This window comes from Tinamus guttatus, unplaced genomic scaffold (genome assembly GCF_059628265.1).
Source record: "Tinamus guttatus ecotype Peru unplaced genomic scaffold, ASM5962826v1 Tinamus_guttatus_pri_ptg000023l, whole genome shotgun sequence".
Classification (NCBI taxonomy): Eukaryota; Metazoa; Chordata; class Aves; order Tinamiformes; family Tinamidae; genus Tinamus; species Tinamus guttatus.
The window spans coordinates 394,950-415,698 of record NW_028288557.1 but is presented as its reverse complement, the minus strand read 5'-3'; positions in this window follow the sequence as shown (position 1 = coordinate 415,698).

The following is a 20,749-nucleotide window of genomic DNA, read 5'->3' as shown; positions in this document are numbered from 1 at the left end:
TCATTTAAGAGCTTTACTCAAGTCTCAGAGTCCAATCAAATCTACTTTATCACTGTCCAAAATTGGCAACAATATTATAAATATCAGAAATAAGACTAGACAGAAACTCATGAATCAATATTTAATAGTATATGCACCTTCAGGAATTGATCTATTTTGTTTTAAGAGCACCTTCTGCCAAGCACTGGAAAAAGACAGACAAATAAATTTCATGTAGGTCATTGGGTTAAGTGCACTAGTGAATGCTTTATGACTATCTTAGATTATAATCTGCAATAAGTGAAACTGAATTCTGCTTATATATATAATAAATATATGCTACATATATTCTGTTATATATATATTCACATACACTAAGCCTACATTTAATAAAATTTACAAGTTTTTAGTATGATTTTGTGTTTAATATGATTTTGTATTTACATCCAATATGTCCTAGTGATTTCATAGTATCAAAAACTGATGAGCCTGATAAACTTTCAGAATGTCTGAGCATGACTGAGTATGATTAGTGTATGAGGTAAGTTTGATGTCCTATCACAGGCCTCCAACATCATCCTTGAGATTTAAGAGTATATTTACTCAGAAATTTTTATAAAGCAACAGACTGATCATTTTAGACTGGAAATCTCCTTTTGAGCTATATTTTGTTTTATGGGTGTTGTCCCAAATAAGTACAGACTGCATACCAGTAAGTTTTTTTTTACATATTACGTTAATAATATAACCAAACATATCGTGGTTATTCCATGTAACACTCAGTCAACACAAAGAGTCATGTGGTGACTTGACAAAGATAGAAATGTTTTCATGAAATCACAAGTTGCCTATCTTGGCATGAAGGACAAGAAAGAGGAACTCTATCACCATGCGTCATCAAGGTTTTAAGTCTTAAAAATGATTCTGCTTAAAATGTGAAGATTGTTTTGTAATTTTGAGGGTTTTGAATTGACTGGAAAACAGACAATTAATAAAATCCGGCTTTTAACCACTAATGTTAATTCCACAACTCACTTTTGATTTCTGTTTTCCACTTGTTTTTTTGATTTAAAATTATCAACGGAAAATACAGTTTTTGGTGCAGGTGGTGTTCAAGTTGCACACCATCATTGACATATCCATTGTCAAATGAAATCACACATGCAATTTCAACAGGTATTAAAAAATCCAAAAGCATCTCTGCCTTCCTCTCCCAGCCAAAAAAGGGCCACAATGATTAAGTTCATATTTGCCACACAGCAATACAAAGTACAAATATTTTCCTATACAGTGTTTCATTAAAACACCCTTTCTACTCAAGGGGTTTTCTGATATTTTCATTAGGAGTACAGTCTAAATCCATTTTAAGTTACTAGGAATTTTTTAAAGTACATATTTTACTTTCAATCATAAACAATTATCTCAAGTGCTAAATGCAAGTATTCTGAGGGAGACCACTGTCTCTTCCACCTTTACTTATGCCAGTGTATTTGCTTACACATTCAGATGACCATATTTTACTCATGAACCTCTGCAAACAGTATATATGTTTTGCTACACTTCCTTTACTGGATAAAATAAGTTACTTCCCTATCTCATTCCAATATATTTTCAAAATATGCAAGCTTTAGATAACTTTCACATGACTACTACTTGACAGGAACAGCAAAACACTCATTCACAACTATGATGTTTTTCAAAATGACCACTGAACTAGTGTTTAATTGCTGTAACAGATGTTCAGAGGAAGTGGCTATGGGGCTATGACTGAAGTTTGCATTAGATTTTAACTCCTTTTTCCTCCAAACCCTCACACCGCTACCATTCACCACATGCCCGCAAAAGGTACTGGCTACATTTAATTAGAGCTACTGCAGTACGGTTTCCTCAGAACTAGCCTCCCCTTTGCGCATGGCAGGCCAGCCTTGGCAGCAGCGCAGACAGGATGGATGAAGGACCTGGTATGAAAGAATAATTGGCTTTTCACTTCACACCCATTCATGCTGGCCTCTGTAATGACTCAGCATTAAATGACCGGGGGCACTTAAGAGAGACCAGGCTACTGCAATGCTTTTGCAAGGTTGCTCTCAAGTTGAATACGTTGCTCTTTAAATCACTTCATTCACAAATGTCTTAACCCTATCCGAGAGCTCATCCCAAAATATTGTTCTTCAGTGTCTGCAATCACCTCCTTCTAATGAGTATAGTCTATCTGTGGGCATGCAGTACTTGCAGTGGTAAAGATGATGGTATATTCTTCCCTGTTCCCTGCACTTGTCTTTTATTTCAGAGATTTAAGGAGAGAAGACAAGATATGGAGCCTGGTGAGCTGAACAGGCTCTTTTTCACATGCTGCAGACGAGCATGCATTCCTTCTTCTGTAAGATTAAAGAAGTATTAGCTTTTTGTTAAAATGAGAGCACCAAGAAGACATACTAACTCTGAAAATTAGAAGTGAGCTTTGCTCATACAGGTAATTGGTTCAAATATGTATAGGCTGTATAATAGCTTACACATTTCATATGAGTGGGGAGCTGGACCAGATGACATGCAGAAGGCTTTTTCAGTCTAAACTATTCTATAATTCTAAATGAAATCCCAAACAGCCTTCCCCACAAGCATGCTCCTCCATACTTATTTTGTTTTCAGCTCTATCAAGGAGAAAAAAAAATCCACAGAAGACCTTTTACAATTTTTTTTTTTCACAAATTTGTCTAGGATGAGCTTTTCTGAAGCTCTCCCACCAAATAAAAGTGCATCTTCCTAAAATTGGCTTAGTAATCACAAAAAAAAAAAAAAATCTTTGGAACGACAAGAGAAACTGAATTATTCTCCTCACTAAAAGGAAGATCATCTCTCCTAGACAGCAGAGAAATAATCAAGGGGCAACTAATATGTACAAGATTTTAGTTTTCTCTTGTGTCATTACAAGTCTTCACAGGCATCTGAAGTCAGTGGCTAAAACTTTATGTACTATAAACACATGTTGACATTAAAGTTCTGAAACAACACTGTTAAACTCATCCTGCTAGCTTTCAGATGCAAACTTTATCCATTTACTGCTTAAATAAAAATAAAGCGTTGAGCTTGCCAGGATGATGGAAATGTTAATAGCTGTCTCCCCATCTACTTTTAACTATTCCAGTTAACCCTCCTCTTGAACTCTGAAAGCTTCCAGCTGACAGCTCTATTATATGAAGAATGAAGGGAAGAAAAGACAGATTGCACCTGACTTTGAATAATGATGATGTTCTATGCCCTCAAGAAATCGTATGTATAAGGTTCAGGTGGCCAGATATAAGACACAAATTGAACCAAGTGTCAAGTTGTTCTTTTCAGTAGAGACACCCATGTTAGCATCAAAACATGTAACAGTAATATTCTGAATTTGCCAATGAGAGCTAGTCATTAAGACATATTTTAAATGCTGGTAAGGCTGACTTCGCCTGAATAAAATAACAGTTTAATCCTTATGTATAACCTTCTAGAGCTGTCACATAACTTATCACCTCCATATGCATGACGTGCTTTGCACTATAGAAAGGCAAACTAGGAGTCGTGAATTCCACAGTATTAAAAGAAGCATCCAGTTGTGCATCAAACATCACTACTTCCCGTACTTCATTTTAATAAAACATTTTTCTTAATGTTTTGAACAAGAAAAATATCAGATGTTTTAATAGTCACTGGTCTAGCTATTGGTCACTGTTTCACTATCTGACTTTACACGGTTGCATCCAGCTACCCATCTTGTAACTAATATCCCAGAAACAATACAAAATTGGGACACCCAATTAATTTTAATCTCCTGGCCCATTGCCAGAAGCTAAGTTGTTTTGGTATTGGGTATTACAAATGACAGTTGGGTATTTTAAACAGAATGATGTTAAATTGCAAATAAATGTATTGATATCTTTTGTACCTACCATCGTATAGGGCTCGCTGCAAATCTTCTGTCTGTTCAAAGAAAGAGCAGACACCTCTGAATGTGCAAAAAGTTATTACCCTAAGTGAAAACGCCTGGTCAAAAAGTGAAAAGCACACTTGGATTAAAACCTAAATGCCTCCAAGTGAAAATTCACGAGCGTGTTCGAAATACTGCAGTTACATACACTCAAAGTCTTGTCACTGTCCTTGGTACACACCAGCAGAAGCATGGCTCAACAAAAAGAAGCATATTGTAAGAGGACTTAACCCCCTCAAAATTCTCCAAAATTATCTTACATAGTGACACAGTTTCTTATAACTTAGCAAAGATTCCCCAAAATAGGTTTTAGTTTGAAATTTTATACTCTTAGTTTCCATACAAACTTTTAAGCACAATACCTAATCACTCAGGGGTCCTCACACACTCAATGCCAACCTGACAAGAAACCGCTCACCCAGATGCACTGTCAGCCTACAACGTGCTGCCCTTTCCGGGTCCCGCAGTCGGAGACAATATAGTCTCCTTTCCGTGGATTACAAAATTTATATTTATGTATACTAGGTATGTACTAGGTATACAGTACATATAGTACATATACTACCCTTTACTAAAAGCATTCAGCAATGGATAGCATCCTCACAGGCTACAACGTAAATGACATCACTACAGTATTGGGAAGAAGCGTGCATAATAACAATACGAAGTATTTAGTTAAAATATGCTTGCAATATATTTATACAAGATACAAATTCTATTTGTAACTTTGATTTACTCATTGCTGTCAACATTGCAAATTTAAGGTAAATGGGAAGACTCAGGAAGCAGCAGATTTTATCATCTTTGTTAACACATTGATCACCCTGAATTACAAACATGAATTTGTAGATCCAAATCTAATTCTAATTTCTTTCTCCTGACACATTAAGTACGTCGAAATACACAAAACAATGTGTGTAATACGAACAAGGCTTTAATAAGACATGAAGTGGATGCCAGTGTTTTCTATATAAATTATTCTAGCAAAACGAACTGTTTGCTACCAGTAGAGTAGTGAGTACTTAGAACAATTTGCAGCAGTAAAATTTAGGGCTAAAACACAGATTCTTCAACATCAGAGGAAATGCACTAAGTCTTACAATCTCCACACTTTCCTCAGTATTTCTAAAGGGTTGCAAAAATTGCAATATATAACTTTCCTTCCCTAGTTACTTATCTTAACTGTTATCCACTTGATTTACATTTTGATTATATTGTGCAATGTACAATCTTACATCTTGACTTATAAACATATGTTAAGGTGTTAATTCCATATTAACACACATCCAACGTCATCATGACTGCCATTTTGTTAAGTTCTGATGAAAAACACAAACCTGCTTGAAGGAGTCATTTATCTTTATCCCTAAAAATGTATTTGGCTGCCACCTCAGAAGATTTCTGTGCAACATCAAAGCTAAGGCAATAGTATAGCAACAGGGAAATTACTTTTCTTCTTAGTATCACATTATAAATATTGCTGGCATTGTATATCTGTATTTGATACAAAAGACATCCCCAGGCTTGTTTAGAAATGCAAATGATTGATACTGTTGCCTTCACTTATAAAAAAAAGTCTACATTTCCTTTTTCACAAGCCATCACAACCACAACCAAATGCCATGTCTTTTGATTGCCTCAAGGTAAGACAAAACTCATATTTAAATATATCCAGAAATTTAGATTATCGATGTTATTAACAATCTATTTCACATCCCCTATGAGCTACCTGACATGTTGAAGCAGCTACTTTGATTATTGCAGGCCAAGGACTGTGAAAAGATAATGAAGTCACATACGAATTTCATTCAGTGCACCAAACATTGACTTTATGCAGCACTTCCTAAAATATGACGGGAAGTAAAGCCTTGCAAACTACAATACACTTAGTTGTGAACCAGGAGAGATAAAGTTGTAATGAGAAAAACAAGATTCAATATTGATTTTCATACCACTCAGATTCCAAATAAGAAACTGGCCCTTCCGACACACTGTTATCTTATCATGCAAAACTCAGAAAGACATCAGAAAACCTATTCTGTTCTACTACTACTACATATTCAAGTTGAAGTACAAATACGACAGTCTTTTTTATTTCCTTTAATCCTCTGTATTAACAGCATAGTTCTGAGAGTGTGATTATTCTGGGCAAGCATATACTGAAAGATTTTCTGTTTTCAATGTGTCATGTGATGTTCAGGCAATATAAAGACAATGATACTAATCTATTCCCTATGCTCAAAGATATAGCTCCTGGCAGATCCCATACAACACAGTCCAATATCGGTAGCAACATTTCCCAGTGAAAAGTTCATTAAATAAAAGTCTAAATGACCAAGATGTGAGATTAGAATCACAGCCTTTTTTACACAACTGAGATTAGCAAATAAACAAGTGACCAGGAAAGAATCTTTCCAGGTAGTATAGTCCTTTTCTCACATAGCGCAGCCCTGTATCAGACACTCAAAATCAGTATTTCTTTCTTGAAACCTGTCAAAATAGATCAAAATTATTTCTTAAGAGATTACAAAATTATTTTTCCCATTCAAACATTCGGTTTGGGAAATGCTATAATGCAATATTCTTTACTGAAAAAGTCCTATGTATCCCATAGTATAGTTGATTTGCAGCAAATACAAAAGCACACAGGTACATAAACATGAGTAAAACTGCAGTAGTATATAACCATAACTTAAACAGAGAGCAATCATTTCTTGTTAATAAAAATATACTTTCATTCCACCAAAGCACAGTATTTTAAGAAAATTGAGAAGATTTAAGTTTAACTTAATGTACCCTAACACTATACTCCTTTCAGAATTTTTACTGCACATTTAATAAACAAAACATAAAATCAGCAGTTTATATCTAGCAGTATATTTCCGTTATAGGAAAAAAACAACAGAGAAAGGAAAGGCTGAATGGTTACAGGCAATCAGGCAATAAAGAATTTTAAAATCATCTGGATAAATTGACTGCTTATTTCTCATACTGTATTTCATCTCCTATGGAGAGGAGGCTTCACCATACAGTTTTACATGAGTAGGTAATTTATTAATATTAGCTGAACTTGCTACATAATTAAACTCATGGATTCATGTTTCTTGCTTAGGAAGCTCCTTAACAATTACACTAAGTTAAACCAAAGTAACTAAAGAACGACTTAATACTGTGGAACATATTCCGTACTTGCCTGGAAAACTCAAGAGGAAAATTCACCAATTTAACAATTTTTGTCTTCTACTTCCACTAAGAAGAAATCGCCAAATTAAGATGGAGAAATATACTCAGCAGGTGTTAGCAGCAGAACATAGTTGAGAGAAAAACTTAAAGCAAGATTCCCGATACGGTTATTAAAATAACACACACTTTAGTAAAACGAAAACTAACACTACAGCCTTCATTAAAATCAAACTGAATGTCAAGCGTGTTTTGAAATTGAACTATATGATGTTATGAACCAAACAGCATTCACTTTCTCTCTTCTGTGTTTAGTAGGAGACTTCACCAATACTGCTCCTAAGTTAAGCATCTCAGCTGATTGACCAAAATGACATAGAGGTTGAGCCTATGCTCTGCTCTGTAACGAGCTACAACTTGTGCTCTTAGCAGAAAGGAGACAAAATCATTTTCAATATACTGTAAGCAAAGGAGCATTTAGTTGTGTATTTACTAGACTGCGTGTAATGCTTGGGAGTTCATCAGTAATTTGCTGTATTTTGTCTGAAAAACACTGATCCGTTATTAATAGACTGCAGTTTTGTTTTGTTCTTTTTTTTTTTTTTTTTAGATAAGTACTTTTCTAACAGTTTGAATTTCTTCCCTGCTAGTCCCCAGTCACCAGTCTAAACTGATGCAATTTGCACTTAGAATCCAAGCTTTGCAAATCTGTTTGATTTCCAGGTTCAGGTCATGATGGCCCTACAACTTGGTTTCTGAGATTGCTTCACAAATTTGAAATCCTTTGATTTTAAGTTATGGCAAAGTCGTCTAGCAGTGTAACAGTACTTCATCTACAATATAGAACAAGGACAAAAAAAAAAAAAAAAAAGCCCAGGTGGCCATCTTTTGTTATCCATCTTCAAACCATCTTTTCTGCACCTTCATTTCATCAGGTAACAATTCATAACTCATTAGCCAGTTACAGAAATGCCAAAAACTAAATAGTTCTCAGGCCAAGCTCCCAGGACAACAAAGGCAGCATATGATCAGGCTCAAAGCATCTCTAGTAGGTGGTTTTTAACAATAGTAGGAACTCTATCACTTAACTTAGAGCCATTATTCTGTTTGTATAACTAGAAATGGCAAGATATACTTGGAATTCTCTAAAAAGTTATATTGTGGTCCAAAATAGCACTTTATTATTACTGATTTACGCAGCTCCTGGGGGCACTCTATTATTAATATATCAGTGTTTTTCAGACATTCATTCAGTAAAGAAGATTATAAGAATCATGGGAATATTTCCATACTTATTATACAAAAGGGGAACAACACAGAATAACTGGCAAGCACGGCAAAGACATGAACGATAGCATAGAAAAGGGGAATGCCAACATAGTTACTTAAAAGCTCCATTTTTACTCATTTGTTTGCCTTTACTCCAAGATTAGCAAGCCCTCATCATAAGTTATGGGGATGTCTTCTTAATTTAAGCTTTAAAGTCTTCAAAACTTGACAGTTTGACATACAGCATTCATCTCACTCTATAAGCAGCAAAAAGAATTTAAAATAAACCTTTCTTTAATAAGACTTAATAAAAAGCATATAGTATTTCATCTTTTGCTGCATCTAACAATTACAATTCCTATTTCTTAGGCAAATGGATGCACACAAACTCAGAGCAGCCACAAGCTATGTAGCAAACATGTCACCCTTCCATAGTTCTTAGTCAGTGCAGCTAGTCTTTATTTATTTTCAGATTGTATTATAGTTATAATAGTCTCCAAAAACTTGAAATCTAAGCTTTTTTAAAAGTAGAGGGAAAACCTTTCATTGGGGAGGGGATTTTGATTAGGAAAATATTAATGCTGTATCTCACACAAATTATATTCAATGTCCCAAGCTCCCATTATGCTCTTTGACCTGAGTTTCCTTGAAAAACACCATCACTCATGATAAAAAATGTTGTATATACTTACTATGTTAGCACTCCAACCAGCTGTTATCTTAAATATTTGTTTGGTTATAATCTGGTTATAATATTTGTTTGGTTATAATCCCATCTTCCTTACCCTAGTATTGATAATTCATATAATAGGATCATTTATTGTGAACCACTACACTACTACTGAGTTTACACTATCAATCACTACAAAGAATGGCTGAGACAAACTCTGGGAAAAGAGGAAGTTTTCTAGAATGGGATTTTTTTTGCTGAGTGTGAAGGTTATAACTGACCTGTCTCTATATTCAAAAAAAAAAAAAAAAAAAAAAAAAAAAAAAAAAAGGGCACACAACTTTATACTTTTTTGTATACCACTCAACAGAAAGCTGTAAACACTCTTCAGAAGAAATTGCACTAGACTCTGTCTGCACAAGACTAAAGGTCTACTGAAGTCATTTTAATGTCCAAGTACTACTGTGCAGTCTGGAAGCAGCCAATTGTCTTTGGAGTGCATGTAAAAATACAAGCTAAACTCTAGGGTAGAAATATCTATGTTATATGCTAGCATCCTTCGCATCTAAAAGTGTTTGGTAACAGACTCTTGAATATCAAGGGTTTATAAGTAGTCTATGCAGTAAGGAAAAAAAAATATATAATTAAAGGCAAGCACATTGATTTATAATTTCCCTTCAAGGTATAAAAGTACTAATTCACTCCAGCCGCAAAGCAGATGTTTATCATAATCTATAAAATTTAATATTCCAATGTCTTCTTTTTTCAAAAGCACTTGACATTTAAACTAGTCCAGACACTTGCAATGACAGTTCAATCTTAGCAAAAAAATTAGAATATATGGCCAACATGACCACAGGTTTGCACTGAGCAAGCAGGGGTACATGAGGCTTGGATGTCCAGTAATACTAGATTTTCCAAAGATGTCTGGTAAAAATGCATAACATATATTAGTTTTTCCTGAAAATTAAAAGTACACTGTAGTCTTTCAAGAGAGAGAATTTTAAAGTTTTTCATCTCTAAGTACACCAGACTGCTTTCCTCAGCATGCAGCATTACTATATATCATAGTGCTTCAAAAGATTTCCTTACAATACACCCATGGGGGCAATAGCACAGACAGATCATTCAATTTAACACATACACACACCACACACACATATACAAAAAAAACCCCACACCCCAGCAACTAAGTAGCTCTAATTATTGGGAAGCTGTAATAGCTGTAAAGCTCGATGGCTTCCCTTCTCTACGACAGACCCATACATCACCTCTACATGTTGAGCCAAACAATCAGAATTAGGCTTTCAGGCATTTTCATTATCTATTTGGTTTTCAGCATATATCTGTATTTTAATCCAAGAGTCAAAGCTCTTGGGAACTTATTTGTATACTTTATATATGTTTGTGCATGTGTATATATATCTAAAGAACATATTGTCAGCCCCATTGGAATAGGAGATGGCTAATAATCCTAGCTAATATCAGTTAGCATAGTCCTAAGAACCCCAGACTGCTGTTTCCTCTCTCCCCCTCCAGCTGCAGAAAAGAACCGAGGGAACCACTCTTGTATTGGAGAACACTCTCCGCAGGGCTGCGCAGTTGGTCACACGGCCATTATTCCCTCCTCTTCTTACTTTCTTATTTTTAGAGTTTATTTCATTTTGCTTTAAGTTATTTCAAACTTCCCAGATCCATTTAATGGCAAACTCTTAGCTCAAAATGGGAGTTCAGTAGAGAAAAATACAGATCCTACACAAGAAACTTGAGAAATATTTATATAACTATGCTTAAAGTACAAAACAATTTCATTAGATAGCAATTCAATTTCCACCAGCTTTGTAGTTCAGAGGTTTTTTTTTTTTTTTTTTTTTATTAAGTACATGAATGGTTTCTGAGCTGGTAAGCTACACTGCAATAAAACACTGTTAATTACAGCTTCAATTATCTGCAGATGTAGTTGAATGCAGGCACCATGGCTTCAGTTAAATAATGTTGTCAGTACAGTATGACAGAATAATGCTGTGAACTTGTGACCAAGATTTAGCTACTGATACATACCATGACCCTAAATATGCTTCTGATCTTGATAAGCTCTTCAAAGCAAGTCAAGCATTTTCAAGCTTAATGCATGAAATTTCATCTCCTAACATTTTTGCAAAGAAATACACTTAATTCCAAAAAGAAAAATGCAGGTGACAAAAATGAATTCTGTGTTTCCAAGTCCATTCTTAGATATTAACTTTCATTAAAGATGTGAGCATGTGCATCTGAGGGCAGAATCTGATTCATAGTGCTGCCAACACCATGGGAGAGTCCAGAGACAGCTCCTCGTTTACTCATTTGTAAAACTCTGTAAAAATTACTAAACCAAATCATTATGACATTCCCACCAACACAGCCTATCTTTGGTTTTGGCTCAGACTGCATTCTTTCCTTTCAAAATCAGGATGCTTCCAACATTTAAAATGAGCATAACACTCTCCCCTCCCCACCCCCATCAAAAAAAAACCACCGACTTTCAAGATTTTTGGTGAGTTAGAATAAAGTCACCAGAAGTCAAAAAGTGAAATATATCTAAATTTTAGAAAAGTTCAGATCCATATCTTAAGTTCATTATTTGTCATTTAGCTTATTCTCTAGGAAAGAAATGTCTACAAAAATTTGTAAATCTCTTCCCCAGGACACATTCCAAGATTTTGACCTGTACCTTTAGATCATTCATTTCTAGGAGAGTATAGGTTTTCAATTTGTACAAAAGAGAAAACAGGAGCACCTCTGACCTCAGCACATTTTTGTTTTCCTCTGCATCAGCATGTTTTTATTATGCTCACTGAACCTTCTTCCAGACTATATAAAAATATTTTCTGTTTATTTTGCTATGTGAAGGCTTTAGAAAGAAAAGTATACCAAATATCATTTTATTCCATCTGCAGCTGCTCCAAATAACTCATTACAGAATGAGTGTAGTAGTATGTCATATATTAGGACAGATTAAAAGATAATTGGCAGTCTGCTCAATTTAAAAAACAGTCTGAGAAAGAAACAAGGATCCCATTTTGAAGGTCAAATGTTAATTACAACACAATGAATGAGGTGATTTCTCTACCAAGGTGTGTAGTCAAATCTTCTGATTTGAGGGTGTCACACTCATCCTCCTCAGGCCATCTTCACTGACAAAGTTTTGAACACCACAGCTAAAGTTAATCCCACAGTGTCTTCCCAACTTTTCAGGAGATAGGCAGACACAATCAGAAACTGCAGTTACTTCTCATATTAACCTTGTTTGTGTATAACCAGATAGAGAATTTTCTTAGCATACCCTTACATAGTTTCTGCAGCATCTCTTTTCTTAACCACCAGCTGAAATGGGATGGGATGAAATACCACACGTGTAGGTGAAGTGACGGAATCCAGTTAACTTCTTTCAGGCCTCTGTAGAGCACCTACCTTTCAACCCCAGGCCTGTGCCACTGCTAGCCCAGCGGAGCAATTTTCCAAACTGTGCATTACCAGACTCCATTTGCATTTACTCAGCAGTCAGTGAAATTTTCTTCCTACACTCCTGAGCATTGTTATAGAATGACAGGACAATCTTTTAAAAACCAATACACTACTAATTTTCAGTGGAAGCAAGGCCTCCTGAAATGTAAAGGTGAAACTCAGGATTGACTGTGGCTATCTTATTTCCTTGGGATACTATAAACACCTCAAGCTACAAGCCTGTAGCCTGCTGTAACTTCCACACCTGGGACTAAACTCAAGTTTTTCTAGATTCCTAAGCTTATGGACCATTTCTCATTTTAATATTTACTATAAAAAATTCCTAACTATTTACTAGGCAGTAGCTTGCATTGAGCACAGCATTTCCTACCACCTTATTTTTTTCTAATTGTCAACCATTAAAACTAATATGTAACAACCTAGGACTCATGAAAGAGCTGTAAATCCTTCCCCATATTTTGAGATCTTCTGCTGAAGAAAGAACACAAAAAAAACTTAAAAAGCATCCCCGGCAAAGACTCCACAAAGGCTTGTGTAGCATGTGAAGCAGTCAGTAACTGCAGTGTCCTTGGGTCAACACATACACACATGTACAAAGTGTCCAATGCTGTAAGTTCCCTAAGATGACTGCATCAAAAAAGACTCATAAGAGCACATGTGACAAAACAGATACACTGACATGCCTCTGATATCACAGACACACTCTCTTTTTAATACTGAACATAGCACGCATTATAAGCATCTGCACTACTGGCTCAAAGTTTATTCTCTGTGGAAACTGGAATGTCAGGGAAGGAAGAGAAGCTAGTTAAGCTAGTTAAGCTAAAGTGACAGGACTGTGCAGGTGGTGGAAAATACCCAGCATATGTAAACTGCTTATTGATTCATTTCTTTACAAATCATTCATTTTCTTTACTTCTCATAAATAAATCCCATGTACTGTAAAAAGTGGCTGCTGCGCTCCGTCATTGTCCCTAAATATCTGTGAAAAAGAAGTCCCTTTTGCTTAAAAAAGTATCACAGAAGAGCGTAAGTGATGATGCACCCAAATCCCGCAAAGGAGAAAGTGATCCCAGGGAGCACAGAAGGGACTCTGTCTGGAAACTGCAAGTCCCAGTTCAGCCAACAGAAGGAACATTCCTGATGCTCTTAGCTCCGTTTTCTGGAGACCCAGACACCACTGCTTTGCTCAAACACAACTCACACTGTTCTAGTCACAGCTGCTGAACATCCTGCGGGGCCCAGCTCTGGCTGGGTGCTCAGTGCAAGGCTCCAGAGTGCACGCCTGTTCCCCCGAAACTACAGGGGCTCTTCCAGCATCTGCTGTACCAACTGGCCAAGAATGCTCAACTCCATTTCAATTCCTGCATTGGTTCTTTGGCAAATTATTTTAGGGCACTGCAGGTGAGTTTGCATAGACTAGAGGGAAAGTTGCTATGGGAGTTCTATGTCCCATCAGGACAGGGTAGTAAAAAAGAGCAAGGACATCCACAGGACATCCAGGTAAAGCAGCCACTTTTAGAGTCAGTCAGATTCCTATCAGCCGGAACTGCAGCAAGGTAAACTCTTAAGTGGCTTAAATAAGCTGTGCTGGAGAGTTAAAACTCTACTGCATGGAGCGGATCCCTTCTTAATCCAAAATTGTGAGAGTATTAACTCAGAAAATCTCTATACTTCCTACTGATAGTGGTCAGTAGATTTCCCATTTACTGCCAAATTTTAATTAAGTTATCTTACAGTAAACATACTAAAACCTCCATAGCATGTCATTTTCGCTTTCAGCTCTTCTGACTTGCTTATTAAAGCAAGATTGGAAAACAGTGCCATCTAATGACACAGGGCATGAAAGTGAGAGATTGAACACTAAGTTACAAAGTTCTTTAACAAATTTGTTCTACACTGACTGATTTCCCATGCAATTCCCTAACGCTCAATAAAAGCTTAACTAATTATTAAATACATCTGTTAACTAACATGAGAGGCTGAAAAAATAGCACAATACATTCAAAAATATGTTTTCCACAAGTAAGATCAGGTAATTCAGGTCACTAAGAAATATTCTTTGAATATTTTATTCCTAAGCTATTGGGTTCTAACCAAGGAACTGGTTAAAACTAAGGAATCTGATGAATTTGAATGAATTCCTAATCAGTAAAGATGCAATAGCATGACCTGCTAGTCATGAACAGCTGTAAAGGAGAAGCTTTAATTTGCCATGATTTATATTTCAAAAAAAAAAAAAAAAAAAAAAAAAAAAAAACGAAAAAAGCAGCCCGTTTTAGAGTAAAAATGCAAACACCACCTCATAGCGATTCTTTGCTAGCTTTTTTTAGCATGTGCTTTTACGTGCACTTTTGCCAAACTTGCTTGATACAAGGATACAAAGAGTGAGATTCTCCTCTGCACAGAAAGAAACCCAAGGAATGTATTTCCTGGGACATCCTTAGATATTTGAAGACTTTCTTTAGTCTGAAGTGAAGCCTTTCTTCTCATCATTTTTTTCTAAAAAGTTTTCTAAGGTTGGGGCTTGCAAAGCAGTGACGCAGAGCGAGCAAGATTTGTTTTCTATAATCTATGCATTAAGATCTTACAGACATAAATATCACACTGAAGATGCATATACAAAAATATATACATAACATACACATTGAGTACATACTCATTGAGTATATGATAGATATGTGCTACACACAACAGATATAGTGTGTGTACCCACACTGTATATAAACAATATACTATTGGACTGGACTTTCCATAATCCATGTATTAAGATCTTACATGCATACAAATATTATACTAAATGAAGCATAGGCAGTACAGCAATGACAAGAACAGAGAGTTCTTATCTGGCTTAAACATGAGAAACAAAAGAAAATTAGTCCTTTATAATCTCAAGTATTTCACATAATAAAATCCAACTCAAAATATTAGATACATTCATAGTGAACTAAATTACCATGTATTAATTCAAATTACTTGGACATGGGAGTATTCACATGAATTTTCAGCAGCTGAACTATATAACTCATTGTCCTATTTGAGATGGGGAGCAAAATCCTGTTTCAGTCTAAAATACAAGAGCTTTACAAAATATATTCAAATAATGCACCTGTACTAGATGGCTTTCCAGCCAAGTCATTAAAACATACAAGATTCTCTCCATAGATACCAAACCTTTTGCTTATAATTCTTCATTTAGTTATTCTAAGCAACAATGCTCTTCAAGTGAATCTGGTGATCTTCTCCTACATATTCTTTACTAAAATATTCAAATGCCACTTCTTCATTTTCCAGAGCTTATTGCTCATTACTTAATCTTCGCCACCCAACAAAGAAAGGTGTCTGCATAACTACAGCCAGTGTTCCAGACTCTGCTATACTCGCTGCTTTTATACTCAAATGCCAGTAGTTTTGCACAACATTAATTTTATCTTACTTGAGACTTAGATCTACTATCTTCAACAGATGTGCTAGGGAGAAATATTCCATCTAAGGCATGAGGATAGACAAGTCCAGTTCTTCATTTCCTTCAATTGCCATAAAATGCTTTGCTACATTATTTAACAGCATAGAGACTGAATGATGCAGATTTTTTTTTCTGAGGCAAATACCACCCCAGATTTAATCTTTTTGTTTTGTTTTGTTTTCAACTACAGTCTGAGGATCTTAAGAATATCACAACATTAGAGCTGCTACGTCGTCTTCAAATTTAATCTTTAATAAGTTCTCTCTCAGACAGAGCACAAAATATGCTGTTTTGGATGCTCAAGTGAAGTATCTACCGTTGAAATCAAAAAGGTATTTGAAAGATTAAGCAAAAGCAGGCATGGTTAAACAGTGACTAGAAGACAATAAGACATCTTCCAAACAGCTAAAGATTTGTCCAAACACAAACAGAAAGAATCATAAGTTCTGGCAGGCTATGTGTAGAGAACACAGTCAGGAGAGAGAAAGGAAAAAAGAAAGAAAAAAAGGTGGTTTAAGAGTCATTAAAAACAGTAATATATAGTAGTATATCCTTTTTCAAACATATCAGGAGCAGAACACCTGACTACGAATCTGTATAAAAGGAGAGCTCAGAGAAGATAAGCTTATTGCAAGAAAAAAAAAAATTCAATTCATTTTCACTGTAGAAGAGCTTAGAGAGATTGGTTCCTAGATCTCCTCACAATACGATATATAGCAGGAGGCTTTCTCCAGGGCGCTGCTAGAAGAAGAACACACACACTAAACACTACCAAGTGCCCATGCTCAGTTGGCAGGTAGCCACAAGTCTTTCAAGAAATCGGGGCGATACAGCTCAGCAGTTGACTGTGCTGCATAGCCTCTTGCTCCTTTCTCTGAGAAGTCTGCAATGGTCACACACACCATACTGGTTTTGAAAAACAGTTCCAGGAGGCATGGAAGGACAGATCAGCACATACCACATCCACAGAGGGAGAACTTGTAAAAACTCTAACAGAAGTAATTTGTGAGCATGTAGATGAATATGATTTATTAAAAAAGGGTCAACATGGATTTTGTAAATAGCAGTCATATGTCATAATCTTTGGGAATTCTCTGAAGGAATCGATCCAGTCAACACAACCAAGAGAAGTCCTTGCCAAAGAAACTACAAGAAAAACAGTCACCATAGGAGGAAGGAAGGATAAGAGAAAGCTCTTACATGCTATGTAACCAGTGTTCATTTATAAATGGTTATGAATGGTTACTAGTTGAGTTAAAATAAAAGGAACTTCACAATTCTTTCTCTTTCTTTCCACCTCTTTTTATTTGATCTGCTAATTTATCGGTGTTTAGGCACAAAGCTCTGACCATTCTAAAACAACCTGTGCTAGTAACAGTCATTTTGCTGAAACCTCAGCTCTATTGACTTCCTTCTCTTTCAAGGACCATTTGCAGCCACATAATCCTGGTGCTCACATGGACTTCTAAGCAATGATACCTAAATCAACAAATACAAAAGGGCCTTCTCTTTTTTTGGTGAGCAAATTAATAATGGTGGGAGTCAAAATTTATTTCCCTCTCTCCATCACATACAAAGCGAGTAACCCTGGACATTCTGTTTGGTTTAGTTTCTGCCCATTTTCTACCTAAATGAACATGATGAATGAAGCAAGTCTCAACAGTTCTGCTGCAAAGGCAACTTTAAGCTACTCACTGTTTGTACAGTATGTACCTAACACTTGAATACATTCTACAATGTAACAATGCACACTAATACTGTGAAACTTGGAACTAGGAATTGTATTCAGATTTATCCTGCTTTCTAGAGAAAAAGCATAAATTATTTTGGTGACTCACACCAATTTTAGAATTGATTACCTCCAATACACCATTTTCCATTACAAAACATTGAAGAAACAATCATTTGATGATGTACTTCACAATTTACAGGCTCTCTGATGAGACAGATAACACTAATTCTATACAGGTTTTAGTAGGAAAAAATCTACTTCAGCTCTTTATAAATAAATACATAGAGCTATACTGTAGGTCGCATTCACCCCTACGGATATAAGAGCTTTAATACCACATACCTAACATTGTCATGGTGGCAGGAAAGGATAAGGAGCAAGTGCAACAGCTACTTAATCAGCACATTTATTTCCTTTGAGACTTGACCTTTCCATTAGGAAAACCAGTGCTGGTTCCCAATTCTTTAGCAAAATAAGAGGGATGGAAGCTTCGCACTGGAGTGTTTGTTCTAGCTCAAAGGTAGAAGATTCCCAAAGCTGCTGAAGACATACAGATAGGTGCACATTCTAGCCACTTTAAAAAAAAAAAAAAAAAAAAAAAAAGGCACCAGGAGCTATTAAAATATCTCTTACTAGCTTAATATCAAGAAATAGTAAAATACTGCAAACTGAACCAAAAGAAAAATAACCTGAGGTCCAATATCAGCTTACCTCTCCTAAGCTCTCATGCAAGGATCAGCTATGAAAAGACCATTTAACTTATAGAGCAAGAAGGGGGAAGAATCACTTCCCTGCAGTAACAGGTAATATTACTTGCTCCTCAGAATACAAAGCACTCTAGAACTGACTTAACATTCTGGTTTAGTCCTGTCTGATTAACAGGCAATTTCATACAACAGAGCAGTGGTCGCTTTAGGATAGTCATTCAGTTGCCTTCAGCTCTTGCCAGTATGATTCCCTTGCTGAGAACCAGTACATGCTGTTGCTTCCCACCTCATTCTGGAGTCTTCTCTGGAAGACCACACAACTTCTTTCACACCCAGGGATGGTTCCTAAACAGCTATTCAAGATTCACTGAGTTAGGAGTATTTTGATGGCTTTTTTTTTTTTTTTTTTTTTTTTTTTTTTTTGTCTCTGTGCATGTTTCACATTGTGGTTCCTGAGAATCTTAAAGCACAAAGGAAAATGTATGAGCTTTATAAAGCAAAAGAGCCCAAGCATCACACTAATACCACTGGTGTGAGCTTAGTTAAATGCAGACTTAAAGCAGCAGGCAGAAAGGGAATACATCAGGCTCCCTAGCCCACTTTCCTGCTGTGCCTCCATGGTAGCTCAAGCATTCCCAAAGGCAGTGCTCCCAGCTCCCCAGCGCGACACCCAGGACACAGATGTGAGCCTTGCACACAGGCTGCCTGAAGGTGAGGCAGCTCCCGGTGAGGAACGCACACTCCTCCACAGAGACACTGGGCTGGGGACCTGCCCTGAGCACAGGAGCCTGCACAAGGACAACGTGCCCACCATGCAGCAGGGCTTTCTCAGCCTGCCTGCCCTCGTTCATCTTCCCAACTGCTTCCCAAGCCATCAGCAAAGCCCTTTCACCCTGACCAGCAGTGTCACTCTTCATAGTGGATTTGCTCATACTACTTGTAAGTCTCCAGTTCTTGAGTTGCCATCTAAGATAAATATACTGGTACAGCTGGATCCAGGAAGCATTTTAAATCATAGAATCACAGAATGCTTAAGGTTGGAAAGGACCTCTAGAGGTCATCTCGTCCAACCCCCCTGCACACACAGGGTCACCTAGAGCACGTGGTACAGGATAAATGGAGTCTTCTTTTTGATTATTCACTCCATCAGAATTACACCATGAAGTGTAACACATGAACAACTTACTGATACAACACTAATGGACAGGATGTTGTTCTTGTTACCCAATGCAGTTGTCAGTATAAACTAAAAATGGTATTGTAAATTATGCACAAAGAAATTCATGTTACACTAGTTTCACAGCCACAGTACACAGATTTTCAAAAGCTAATTCTAGTTTAAAGGTTTTTTTTAAGTTTTAATTCTAGTTTAAGTCTTGACAAGACTGCAGGATGCAAGAGACCTATAACGTGCAGTTCTTGTGCTCTGTTCCTATGAATACTGAAGAAATTAGAGAACAGCGCAGTAACGTAAAAGACTCTGACTCTCAACATAAAAATATTTATGCCTTCTTAGGATAATAGACACGTGAAGGGGGGGGGGGAAAGGAAAACGGGAAAACAATGAAGAACAGGCAGATAATCTTATATTGTTCAGCCAAAACACTAGGATTATAGTGCATCTTTTACGCTGATCTGTTAACAGCATTTCCATACCAAGTTTCCTCTCAAATTTCAGGTGAAATGAGTGAAGAACATTATATTGCAGAAGCGCACAGGGACTTACCAAATCTCCAGCAGCAGCAGCACACACTGACAGAAAAAAATCTCAGATTAAGTATTGCTGGTAATTCTGCACGCAATTACCAGGCTGGGCAGTGATGTTCATTCAGTAGCTCCTCTGTCCTAGCTTGCCACTTCCCTTTTTAGGGAAGAAATTTCTACTGCCTTTAATGAGTCCTATATCCTCAACCAAAGCTGTCACTGCTTTGTGCAAATATTCGCAGCAAATGATTTCTAGGACCAACATGTCACCTTAATATAACCACCTGGCAGAAAGCGAAACATTCTTGCTAGTTCTACACGCTGCAAAAGTGATTAGGTCATACCTCAGATGCTCGTATTAGTCATTAGTCAGTTCTAGTCAGGAAGGCACCACCTGCAACAGGAGCTCCTTCAGCTCCATGGTGAAAAGGATAAAAGATTTGAGTCAAGCTTTTCATGACCTAATTTGAGCCACATGTTTTAAGCCTTGGTAGGTCTCATACAGAATTCATACAGCTTTCAGCAGGGCACACACTACTTTCTGTAGTAACCAGAAAGAGGAAAGCAAGCAGAA